This window comes from Engystomops pustulosus, chromosome 8 (genome assembly GCF_040894005.1).
Source record: "Engystomops pustulosus chromosome 8, aEngPut4.maternal, whole genome shotgun sequence".
Taxonomy (NCBI): domain Eukaryota; kingdom Metazoa; phylum Chordata; class Amphibia; order Anura; family Leptodactylidae; genus Engystomops; species Engystomops pustulosus.
Genome location: NC_092418.1, coordinates 122,188,872 through 122,201,070, shown reverse-complemented (window position 1 = coordinate 122,201,070; position 12,199 = coordinate 122,188,872). Strand labels below are relative to the sequence as shown.

Below are 12,199 nucleotides of genomic sequence, written 5' to 3'. Positions count from 1 at the left end.
ATGATATTCTTCTGCTCCATGAAGCCATTTCCAGGACAGGGCAGTCCCATGGTCATTGGAGACGCCTTGTCTGCATGGATTTGCATTCCCTATTGTTAAGGATGTGGAATCAGTAGGGAATCACAGGGCAACATTTCACCTAGTAAAGATTTGCAAATGAAGTTATCTAGTTTCATCAGAAAGACACATCCTGGCCTTTCTTTGGTGGGAAGGGATAATAAACCCATAACAAAGAAGAACACTTAAAACAAAGCACTCTTAAACAATCAGCCTGGCTGATAAGGAAGTGGGACCAACACCCTTCATTTACATGGGGGAGGTTGTTGGGACAAGAGGGGGCAGACCAAGGGGTATAAGTGACCCAAGCACAACTCACATGAGGAGAACTTCTTGGTGGAAGATCTTACTGGAGGAGCTTAGACTGAGGGTCTGAGACACAGAATGGAGAGAGAGCAGGTCCAGATATGTGTGGAGGAGGGAGCCTGGGAAGGAGGACATGACGCTGGTGCCAGGGACCCCCAGAATGGTAAGTACTGACAGCCATTGTCTCCTAGAACTCTGTCCCATTCTTTCTGCCTATATCTATTTCACCCAAGTGGTAGATATGTAAATGTATAATATGTATCTACCCTATATGTGTATAGATGTATAGAGTACATGTCATGTCATGGATGCAAACATATATGTTTGTATTTCTGTATGTATGAATATATTCGTTACAATGTTGTATAGCAGCATATTCCTCTATGCTGTTCCATAATAACATAGGGTTAGGGTTGGTTTGAAAGCATTTTGATTGACATGTGCCCTTTGAAAAACATTTGCACAACACCTGTAAATGGGGACATAGTTATACGCGCACACAGTGCAGCTGAATAATACTCTATGAAAAACATGTGGCACTTGTTACTGAACATCTGCTTTTCATTGTGTGTTCACATTTTGTAGTTAAATGCATCTCACCGGCATTGTCATCCGTTCTGATGTGTTTTTAGGGGCATTTTCTTAAATTAACCAATGAAAGTCATTAACAACAATGTGGAAGTATAGGGGTGCAGGAATGTAGAGGTATAGGGGTGCAGGAATGTAGAGGTACAGGCAGGCAGATGTATGAGGGAGGAGGGATGTAGAGTTATGAGGATGCAGGAATCGAAGGGATAGGGGTGCAGGGGTATAAATATATAGGGGTGCAGCTATATAGGGGGTGCAGCTATGTATAGGTATAAGGGAGTAAGGATGCAGAGGTATGCAGTGCAGGGATGCAGAAAAGTAGTGGTACAGGTAAATAGGGGGCAGGAGTATAGAGGTACAGGGTACAGGAATGTAAAGGTATGCAGATATGGTGGGGAATAGTAATGTACAGGTGCAGAGGTGCAGAGATGTAGGAACATAAAGTTTGAGATATGAACAAAAAAGTATCAGTCATCTTTCATCTGGAAATTTGTGTTCAGTCCTGGTTTAGGATTTGATTGAGGGGGATATATCAGGTAGCTGAGTCTGTGTTTTTTTTTACAAAAGTAGCAAATTCTTCTGAAAACTGTATAAATGTAGTCTATTAGAGTTGTGACTTTTTTCTGTGATTTGTCTCAGATTTGTGGATTTCCATATGTCCACATCTGGAAATAAAAAATAGAAATATCAGGCACAACACTGAGAAACTCTGGAGTGGCACATTTGGTTGGCGAGATTTAATGAGAATTCACACAGGAGAGAAGCTGTTTATGTGTTCAGAATGTGGCAAATATCTGAAAGTGAAATCATAAATGATAAGAAATAAGACAATTTAGCAATGTATGTAGACATTTTATAAATATGTATATATTTTAAAATGTTATTATTAACGTTGTTATTAATTATGCTGTGACCATCAGGTCCCTGGTGGTAAACCTGTCCCTGGCGCATACCCACGCTGATCAAATTACTTTGTTTCAGGGACAGAGATATGGCCCTTAGAGAGCTACGAAAAAGGGGAGAAACGCTCTATAATGGCTCTAAAATTTCTGCATATACAGATTTCTCAAGGGATACCCTGATGAAAAGAGTTTAGAGAACTAAAAAAAAACTGGCGTAAAAAGATCTTCCCTACTCACTGATATATCCCGCCAAGCTGCGGGTTGTTTTTCAGGGGAAGACATTCTTCTTCTCCTCACCTGAGGAAGGGTTCAACTGGATCGAAACCAAAGGAATATAGGGCATATGACATGTCTTACTAAGAATACACTAGTGGCATGGTTGGGGGGAGGGAGGGGACCGTTTTGCGGGATTGCCAGGGGAGAAGATTATTCAGACGATGCTGTATACACGTAGGAGCTGGGGTTTGGGAAGTTGGAGGGGGGCACCTGCCGGGAATGGGGGTTTCCTTTTTTTTTTTTTTTTCTCTTTATAAATGACATCCATAATTACAAGGAACATTAGGGGATTAGGGGAAAGGATAAAACGATGTATCGTTTTCGATATTATTCAAAAACACCTCCCGGCAATAGTATGTTTACTAGAGACTCATCTCAGTAAAGACACAGTTAAAACTATTAGCAGAATCTGGGCAGCAGAGGAATTCCATTCAATCTTCTCCACCTTTTCACAGGGAGTGAGTGTTTTTGTTCATAAATCAGTAAAATTCACAATTATTGCAAAACAAATTGACCCTGAAGGCAGATATGTATTTATGGTAAACTTAATGGGCTTGTATGTATCCTTGCCTTTGTTTACACCCCCCCCCCCCTTCTCCCTTCAGGTGCTGAAGGCATTGCTAGTTTTTAGAGATCAGAGGGATAGATACCCTCTTTGGATCTCCGGGGACTTTAACTGTGCCATGAACCCAGACCTTGATAGGGTGGGAAGTGGTAGGAGTGGTGGCTCGCGGTCTGGTACTTCTCCCCTCCATAAGTTCTGTTTGGAAACAGGCCTTGGAGATGTATGGCGGGAGAAATATGGGGACAGAAAAGTCTTCTCATGTTTTTCCAGCTCCCTCAAAGTAATGTCCCGGATTGATCTTATTCTGGCCTCAGACAACGCATTCCCCTATATAAAAAAAATGAAGTATCAGGCTGCGAGTCATTCTGATCACTCACTACTGGTGCTGGTGCTAAATGTAGACAACGCGCACAGTGGGAAACCACCTAAGATAAACCCCCATTGGCTCCCCCTTCTCTCTTGCGATGAGAGAGCTGAGAAGGAGATTCTGACCTTCTGGAAAGACAATTTTGGATCCTCCCATATTGGAGTTGTCTGGGATTCACTGAAAGTACATATGCGATCGTGGTGGCAGTCGGAGATCCGTACTAAGAAAAAGGCCTTTCGCCATTTGCATCCTTAAGCCATTTTCATGCTTAGAATGTGGGAAATGTTTTAGTAGGAAATCACATCTTGTTGAACATGAGAGAATTCACACAGGGGAGAAGCCGTTTTCATGTTCAAAATGCGATACATGTTTTCCATATAATTCTTTACTTAAATTACATCAGAGAATTCACACAGGGGAAAAGCCGTTTTTATGTTCAGAATGTGGCAAATGTTTCATTGGAAAATCAGCCCTTATGATACATCAGAGAATTCACACAGGGGAGAAACCGTTTTCTTGTTCACATTGTGGCAAATGTTTTGCTCAGAAATCACAACTGTGCAAACATCAGAATATTCATACAAGAAAGTATTTTATAGGGAAACTGTCTTAATGGGGGCATTTTCCAGTAATGGAGGCTGGTAATGCTCAATGTAAATAGTTTTTTGGTTTATCCTTAAAGAGTTTTACTTCTTTACAATCCTTTCGTTAATCCTCTGTTTAGTTTTGTTAATCCTTTGTTGAGTCCCGTGGGGGGTCACTTTAAATGTAAATGGTCATCTGCATAATTGCATCCCTGCTCCTTCAGCATCGCTGCTCACTCCTCCTCACTCCTCATCAGACCATCACCTCCCACATCCTTTCTCTCCTCCTCCCCCTGTAGACAACTGTTTACACTCATCACCTTTAATGTTTAGAATGTGACAAACGTTTTACTTTGATGAACAACTTTTGACATATGAGAGAAGCCACAAGCGGAAAAGCCATTTTTATATTAAAGATCTGCATTTGTATATTGTATTTGTATTTGCAATTTGTATTAACCAATAAACTTCACATTAAATTATAGAACTTGTACAATTATTTAACACTATCAGAAAAGGAGAGAAAAATGTGGAGGAGCTCGGATAAAGGATCAGCCCATTGTTTTACTTTAGTAAGGACATGGTATTATCAGGGGCGTAACAATCGCGGTCGCAGGGTCTGCCACCACGACCGGGCCTGGGGCTAGCAAGGGCCTGCACCTGCCAGACGGCAGATCATGGGTCTATAAGGAGGGACAGATAATAATTGTAGGTGTGCTGACACACCTGTAACTGATTACGGGAGCGCACAGGCAGGGGACACAACGTTGCGCTGTTGCAACGCACATTGTATGATGCAGGGAGCGAATACCGTATTACTAGTGTGACTGTATAGAAAGCAGGTGATGTGGTGCTTGACCCCTGCATCATACAGTGCACTGCGTGTATCTGCCTGCATGAGGAAGAAGCCGCGGAGGACTAGTGACAGGAGAGACGAGAGCTCTGATGCTGCTGGAAGTATTTAAAGTGTTTTTTGTTTTACACGACCCTCCTGAACATTGCTTTTATTAATTAGGGTGATAGAGCTGTGCTAGTGACCTCTGCCTCTGGGGGATGGGCAGGGGTCCAATGTTAAACTCTGCCTTTACAATGAGGGTGGGGCAGAGAGGTTGCTGCTAACTCTGTTCAATTAATAATGGAGAAGCTGATGATATTTGCATTAATTGGGAGCTGATGAACTCACTGGATTATTTAAGGGGGTCCTCCTGAACTTAATAAAGGCTGCTGAACTCACTATTAATTAATAAAGTTGAAAGAAAAATGTGGTCGTTAATCCATAGATGGCAATGTTTGGGCTCAAATTATATAGAAGATCCGTTCTGCCCGGATTTATTATGGCTTGAGAATCTATTTTCATGTTCAGAATGTGGAAAATGTTTAACTTTTAAAAGCAAGTTCCCCACATCAGAGAATTCACACGGTAGAAAAGACGTTTTCATGTTTAGAATGTGGTAAAAGTTTTGCTAATAATTCAGTGCTCATAATACATCAGAGAATTCACACAGGGGAGAACCCGTTTTCATTTTCTCATGAGGGGTGAAGTTGATAGAACTGGGGAAATGAAAGGTCCCCAAAAGGCCCATTCGCGATCCAGTGGCGCGTTCTCTGAACAGGATTCGGGTCCAGTGGCGCTGCTGCGCTGAAAAGCATCGGAACGCGCCGGGAAAAAAACCGAGCTGGGCCAGGTGAAGGTAAGCGTTTACCAAGCGATAGATTTTCGGTTATTAAATGTGGCGGTTTTTCCGATTCCTTCGGGTTTTCGATCAGCCACGCCCCCCGATTTCCGTCGCATGCATGCCAGCGCCGATGCGCCACAATCCGAGCGCGTGCGCCAAAATCCCAGGGCAATTCAGGTACAATCGGAAATATTCGGGTAACACTTCGGGAAAACGCGAATCGGGCCCTTAGTAAATGACCCCCCATGAGTTTAAAAAACAGAACATTTTGTAGTTTGAAAATAGCCATTTTTTTTTCAAAATGTTTGCCAAATTCACCTTTTTTTCTTAAATAAATTCAAAAAATGTCATCTCAAAATTTCCCACTAACTTGAAGTACAAAATTTCATGGAAAAACTAACTAAACAACAATTGGGTAAGTTGAAGTTTTCTAAAGTTATAACTGGATAAACTGACTGATAAGCCTTGGTCATCAAGGCGCAAATGAGCTTGGTCACTAAGGGGTTAAAGGAATAATGGAGAAGAAAATGTAGTTAAAAACAAGTAAAAAGCTTTGGAGCTATGAATGAACATGCACGATAGGGATAAGTACCAACCGACAACCTCCCCTGTGGTACAATCAGCCCCACTCCTCCTAGGAGCCCAGGCTCTGCCACCTATGTGCATGGTCGGGATATAGAATAAGTATTATAGCGATATTATAGCCACATGTACATAATCAGATACTTCTAAAAGAACAAGCTACCTGCCACCTTAGGTTCTGGATGTATTGGGCCGAGCTGCTGCCCCGGATACTCCAACAATGTGAGAAATCACTGAGCAAGTCTAGAGACCAAATCACATCTATTAATCAGTAAATGCAGTTACTTTTGCTCCACAATATGTTGTAGAAATCAATGACAATGTTTTTATTTCTTTATTGTAATTCTCATTATTATTGTTATTTAGTTACACACCTGATACATGCGTCTGAATGAGTTGTGCAAGTTATTAGACCTGCTTTGCCTTGAATAAAACTGAGATACAAAATGTGCCAAAAACATAGGTCTATGATGTACATAAATGGTGACCCTGGAAACAGAGGCAATGCACACAATAGGACTAGAGACGATAAGGCGAGATGTTTGGAAAAACAAACTTTTTCTGGTGCAAAACCTTGTAAATTATGAAATTCTTCTGCTTCATGGAGCCATTTCCAGGACAGGGCAGTCACATGGTCATCAGGTGTCGTCGTATCTGCGTGGATTTGCATTCCCTATTGTTCAGGATGTGGAATCAGTAGGGAATCACAAAGAGGCATTTCACATGGTAAAGATTTGCAAATGAAGTTATCTAGTTTCATCAGAAAGACACATCCTGGCCTCCTTTCTGAGGTGGGAACTGATGATAAACCCATAAGAAAGGAGTGTCATAAACAATCAGCCTGGCTGATAAGGAAGTGGCACCAACACCCTTCATTTACATGGGGGAGGTTGTTGAGACAAGAGGGGGCAGACCAAGGGGTATAAGAGACCAAAGCAGGACTCACATGAGGAGAACTTCTTGGTGGAAGATCTTACTGGAGGAGCTTAGACTGAGAGACTGAGACACAGAATGGAGAGAGAGCAGGTCCAGATATGTGTGGAGGAGGAGGGAGCCTGGGAAGGAGGACATGACGCTGGTGCCAGGGACCCCCAGAATGGTGAGTACTGACAGCCTTTATTGCTTTCTAGAACTGATTTTTCCTCTGTCACATTAATTCTGCCTATATCCACTTCCACAAAATAAGTGGAATTTATGTAGCCTTTCAAATGGAAAAATGGTGGTGTTTACTCTTCTTTCATTGCTGTGCCTCCTGCACCTAATTTATGCAGTTTGGGCACCACAATATTGGTGTTTATCTGACACTCATGACTTGTTCTTTTTTGAGGCGCAAAATTGTGGCACCACTTGTGAATCTGAGATATTTCCGTCTCTTCTATATTTGCGACTTGTTTTTGGGTACAATTTTCGGCACAAAATTATAGCAGCTAAAAGCTGGTCTAGGGAGGTCATACTGATTAGACTTGTGTTTGAAGTGTTTGTAGATATGTACGGTTGTAGTCATCTACAGGTGTAGGGTGCAAAGATGTAGATAAATTGAAATATAAAGCTTCAAATATGAACAAAATAGAGGTCATTCATCTTTAGTCTGGACAATTGTCTGTGTCTTTTTCTGTTTTATCCTGGTTTTGGATTTGTTTGATGTATCTTAGAGGGTGATATATCAGGCAGCTGAGTTTTTGTGAATTTTTTTAAAGTTGCTAAAAAGTTACTTCTAAGCTTCTTTCTACGCCTACTCAGGACTGCAGTTTATTTGCCTCAAAGTTGCAACTTCTTACAGCGATTTGCACCATATTTGAGACCTTGTATATGTCCACATCTGAATTCAAAAGCTATATCAGATGCTAGACTAAAAAAAATCTGTTGCTGTGGACTTTGCTAGGCGAGTGGAATTGCTTATTTTGGAGCAAATATGCAAATGCATCCAAAAAAGTTGCAAATATAGAAGAGAATAAAAATAAAATCCTAAGATAAATGACCCCTAATTCAACAGATGTTTTACTCTGTTTTAATCTACGTTTTACTGAGAATTCACACAGGAGAGAAGCTGTTTTTGTGTTCACAGTGGGACATCAGAAATGGTTAAAAATAAAAAAAGTTGGCAATTTATGCAAAAAATTTATGAATATTTATATCATTACAGATTTTATTAACTTTGTTATTGATCAACCTGTTATTCCCGGCAGATGACGTTACTTGTGGCTCTGAGGAACATCTAATATCTTCAGATATTAAAGCTGATGATTGTGGGATCACACAAGATACATGTATAGAAAACAACAGCAGAAAGGATTCACCCTCAGACCTTCATTGCAACAATCTATCATCTGATCCAATTACATTGGGCATCTATTGTGATACATCACAGACTAAAAGTCCAAAAAGGAGCCACCACAGAGCAGCCGAGCATCTAAGAGCTGCAACCAGGAAGACATTTTCATGTTCTGAATGTGACAAATGTTTTACTCTTAAATGGAATCTCCTCACACATCAGAAAATTCACACAGGGGAGAAGTCGTTTTCATGTCCAGAATGTGGCAAATGTTTTCGTCAGAAATCAGATCTTGTTAAACATGAGAGAATTCACACAGGGGAGAAGCCATTTTCATGTTCAGAATGTGGGAAATGTTTTAGTCAGAAATCAGTTCTTGTTAATCATCAGAGAATTCACACAGGGGAGAAGCCAATTTCATGTTTAGAATGTGGAAAATGTTTTACTCAAAAGTCAAATCTTGTTGAACATAAGAGAATTCACACAGGAGAGAAGCCATTTTCATGTTCAGAATGTGACAAATGTTTTAGTCAGAAATCCTATCTTGTTAAACATGAGAGAATTCACACAGGGGAGAAGCCGTTTTCATGTTCAGAATGTGGAAAATGTTTTACTCATAAATCACATCTTGTTAAACATGAGAGAATTCACACAGGGGAAAAACCGTTTTCATGTTCAGAATGTGGGAAATGTTTTATTGAAAAATCAAATCTTGTTGTACATGAGAGAATTCACACAGGGGAGAAGCCATTTTCATGTGCAGAATGTAGCAAATGTTTTAGTCAGAAATCAGATCTTGTTAAACATGAGAGAATTCACACAGGGGAGAAGCCATTTTCATGTTCAGAATGTGGAAAATGTTTTATTAGGAAATCAGATCTTGTTAAACATGAGAGAATTCACACAGGGGAGAAGCCATTTTCATGTTCAGAATGTGACAAATGTTTTAGTCAGAAATCCTATCTTGTTAAACATGAGAGAATTCACACAGGGGAGAAGCCGTTTTCATGTTCAGAATGTGGAAAATGTTTTACTCATAAATCACATCTTGTTAAACATGAGAGAATTCACACAGGGGAAAAACCGTTTTCATGTTCAGAATGTGGGAAATGTTTTATTGAAAAATCAAATCTTGTTGTACATGAGAGAATTCACACAGGGGAGAAGCCATTTTCATGTTCATAATGTGGAAAATGTTTTAATAGGAAATCAGATCTTATTAAACTTGAGAGAACTCACACAGGGGAGAAGCGGTTTGTGTAAACAATGTGACAAATGTTTTGCAATGAAATCCCATCTCTAAAGACGTCTCTCAGACAGAAAAAAAAAAACATTTTAATGTTAAGAATGTGGCATTTTCCTTTTTTTTACCTACTAGAGGAGCCACAAGGGGAGAAGTCTTGTACTTATTGAACATCTGCATTTGTAATTGAGTTTGATGTTGAGTTGTATGAGATGCAATAACCAATAAACTTCAGATTGGATTAGAGAACTTGTACAATTATATAACACAATCAGAATAAGAGAGAAAAATGTGGAGGAGCTCGGATAAAGGAGCAGCTGATGTTTTGCCAATATGCAAGGGATGCAAACTCATTAGAAACTAAATTTTCCCAAAAAGGGTATGAACTTAGTCCAATAAGAAAAGTAATATTGGAAATAGCAAATATTCCTAGAGAGACTTTATTAGAAAATAAAGAAGAAATTTAACAACACAAAAGACACTCGATCAAAAGAAAAAAGATTATTGTTATTGCAATTATTTCCCAATTTTCAAAGAATTATAGAACATAACGTAGATTATTCAAAAACATTGAGACATCTTAACACAAGTCAAGATCACAGGAGAATCACAAGAAAAAGAAAAGATGTGATGCTTATTGTGGGCACCAGAGATTTATATCCGTCATGGAGAAGGGATGTGTAAATATCAAAAATAGATTTCACTGTCAGGCTTCAGGGGTAGTGGACCTGCTGGATCACCACGGACGATGATGTATGCCAATACCTGGGACCGGAATCTAAGTGGCACCCGGTTTTCACCAGAGAATGCCACAAAGCGTGTTGGACTTGCTGCGGCGTGGTACCACCAGGTTGTTCCACAGGTGTAACTTTGCAAGCGTGTAGAGGGTGGCACCGGTGAGCCCGCAACCCTAGATATGGGTCCCGGGAGCACCCGTTACCAGGAGCGCACCACCCATGAGGCAAGTTGAGAATCTCGCCTTGGGCGGCGCCCCCTGGTTGAAAACAAGGGGGCGGCATGCCGACATCATGCAGAAAATTGAGGTTGGTAAAGCAAGGACATGCCACGTTAAAATAATTATGAATGCAGCATGTCCTGGCTAGAAGTCAGTCAGGAGGAGAAGGGCGCAGTAGACTGAAGTGATTAGTGTGGAGCCACAGTCGCATCTTCATATCGGCGTCCCCATATGAAGATGTCCATGATCTGACTGTAGGATTTGCACGGTGCAATATAAGACAGTGGCGATGCCACTGCAAGTAGTTCTCACACCACATTCAGGCAGCGGCGCCACTGTGACACTGTACCTTGTTCAGTGCAGTGCCGGACCTGTGACTGATGCAGTCCCTGCGACCATCACCCTCATCGCGTGCGTGCCTGTGCTGTAGGTACTGTCTGTCTAAGCAGAGGATCTCAGCGTGCACAGGCCGTGGCACGTACCCATTCCCTGCTCCAGCATCTGACAGTCCCAGTGATGACCTCCGTCTTGTGTGACAGGCAAGGATATCTGGTCTGCACAAGATATATGGATGGGACAGGGTATTACAGAGGTGAGCTAGTCTCTCACTGCTGCTGGATAAAGTGCATGACAGCTCCCTCCTCCTCCTCACCGGACAAGACCAAAGCCAGGGAACACGGAGCAGGAGTTGATGGACGATCAGCAGTGCTGAGCGGTGGAGACTATGGAGATAAGAGGCTGCAGCCCCTGTGCATGGGGCAGGGAGGTCAGGTACAAATGTGTAGCGGTGTGTGGCAACAAATATAGTAAAATAACTGGGATTGATATTAACTCTTGCCCTGCTGTTAATGCACATCTCACCCACTAGCCCACATTTATCAAAAACTGTGCAAACTGCACTAGATGCACTTTGTCTGTGAAGGGGATATTTATAACAGCTTGTATGCTTGAAAACAGGTGTACAGGATTCTTGTGCCGTTCCCGGCACAGAGCCGAGAGTAGCGTGCAGTGGGATTGCAAGGGGCGATGCTTTCGTCTGCGCACTGCCTATAGCCTGTGCCCTTCCGGTGCAAGCTATGGGGCTATGGAGTCTCCTGATAGATCCGCAAGCATTGGGGAACGAGAGCAGCATCATATGCTGGTACATTTAGTGCCAGCCTATAATTGATGTCCCCCAAAATGTGCAGGGTGCGCCATGAATCTGGCGCCCTATACACAGCTCCAACAGAGTGCAGCAACTTTCTTTGGTGCCCCTTTAACCTAGAACGTGCAACACATTTCTGTAGGACACTGCATGATAAATGTGGCGTATGGTCCGACTCAGCATCGGAACATCCGTTTCTATGTGCAGAGATTGTGTTACGTTGGGTATAGCAAGGCCACAACACAAAACTGGTGCAGACACTTTCTAAATACACATGCAAGCAGTTTGCACGTTCTTTATAATGCAAAGTCAGACAGAAAACTGGCGCAAACACTTTAATAAATCTGGGCCAATGTGACCCACTAAATATAGTCCCCCACAATGTATTCCTCCTGGCTGTCACTTAGGGCTTATTTAGTTGACATTACCGGAGCAAACACTCTGCAGGCAGCAGGGCTTCCTTCATCTTGGCTTCCTTCATGGCTTCCTTCATGTGATAATAAAAGTCCCTGTGGAACTACACAGCATTATAGATGGCTACCATATAGTCATTCCTGCTTCCTGCACAGAGTATCTGGTGTGAGAAAACTGCCACATTATTTGTATTTCATGGTCAAACACTTCTGAATATGCCCCATACTGTCTCTAAGTTACACCGCACAGAGATCTTGCCACCTATTTG

The 12,199-nt window shown here is 41.7% G+C and overlaps 1 protein-coding gene and 1 pseudogene across 1 annotated transcript in view; one reads left to right on the top strand and one right to left on the bottom strand.

Annotated features, from left to right (window-relative positions):
* The window catches only part of LOC140076200 (uncharacterized), a 215,350-nt gene that overhangs the window by 100,510 nt on the left and 102,641 nt on the right, over nucleotides 1-12,199 (bottom strand). The window lies entirely within an intron of this gene.
* Nucleotides 497-12,199, top strand: part of LOC140075552 (uncharacterized) — a 30,205-nt pseudogene continuing 18,502 nt past the window's right edge.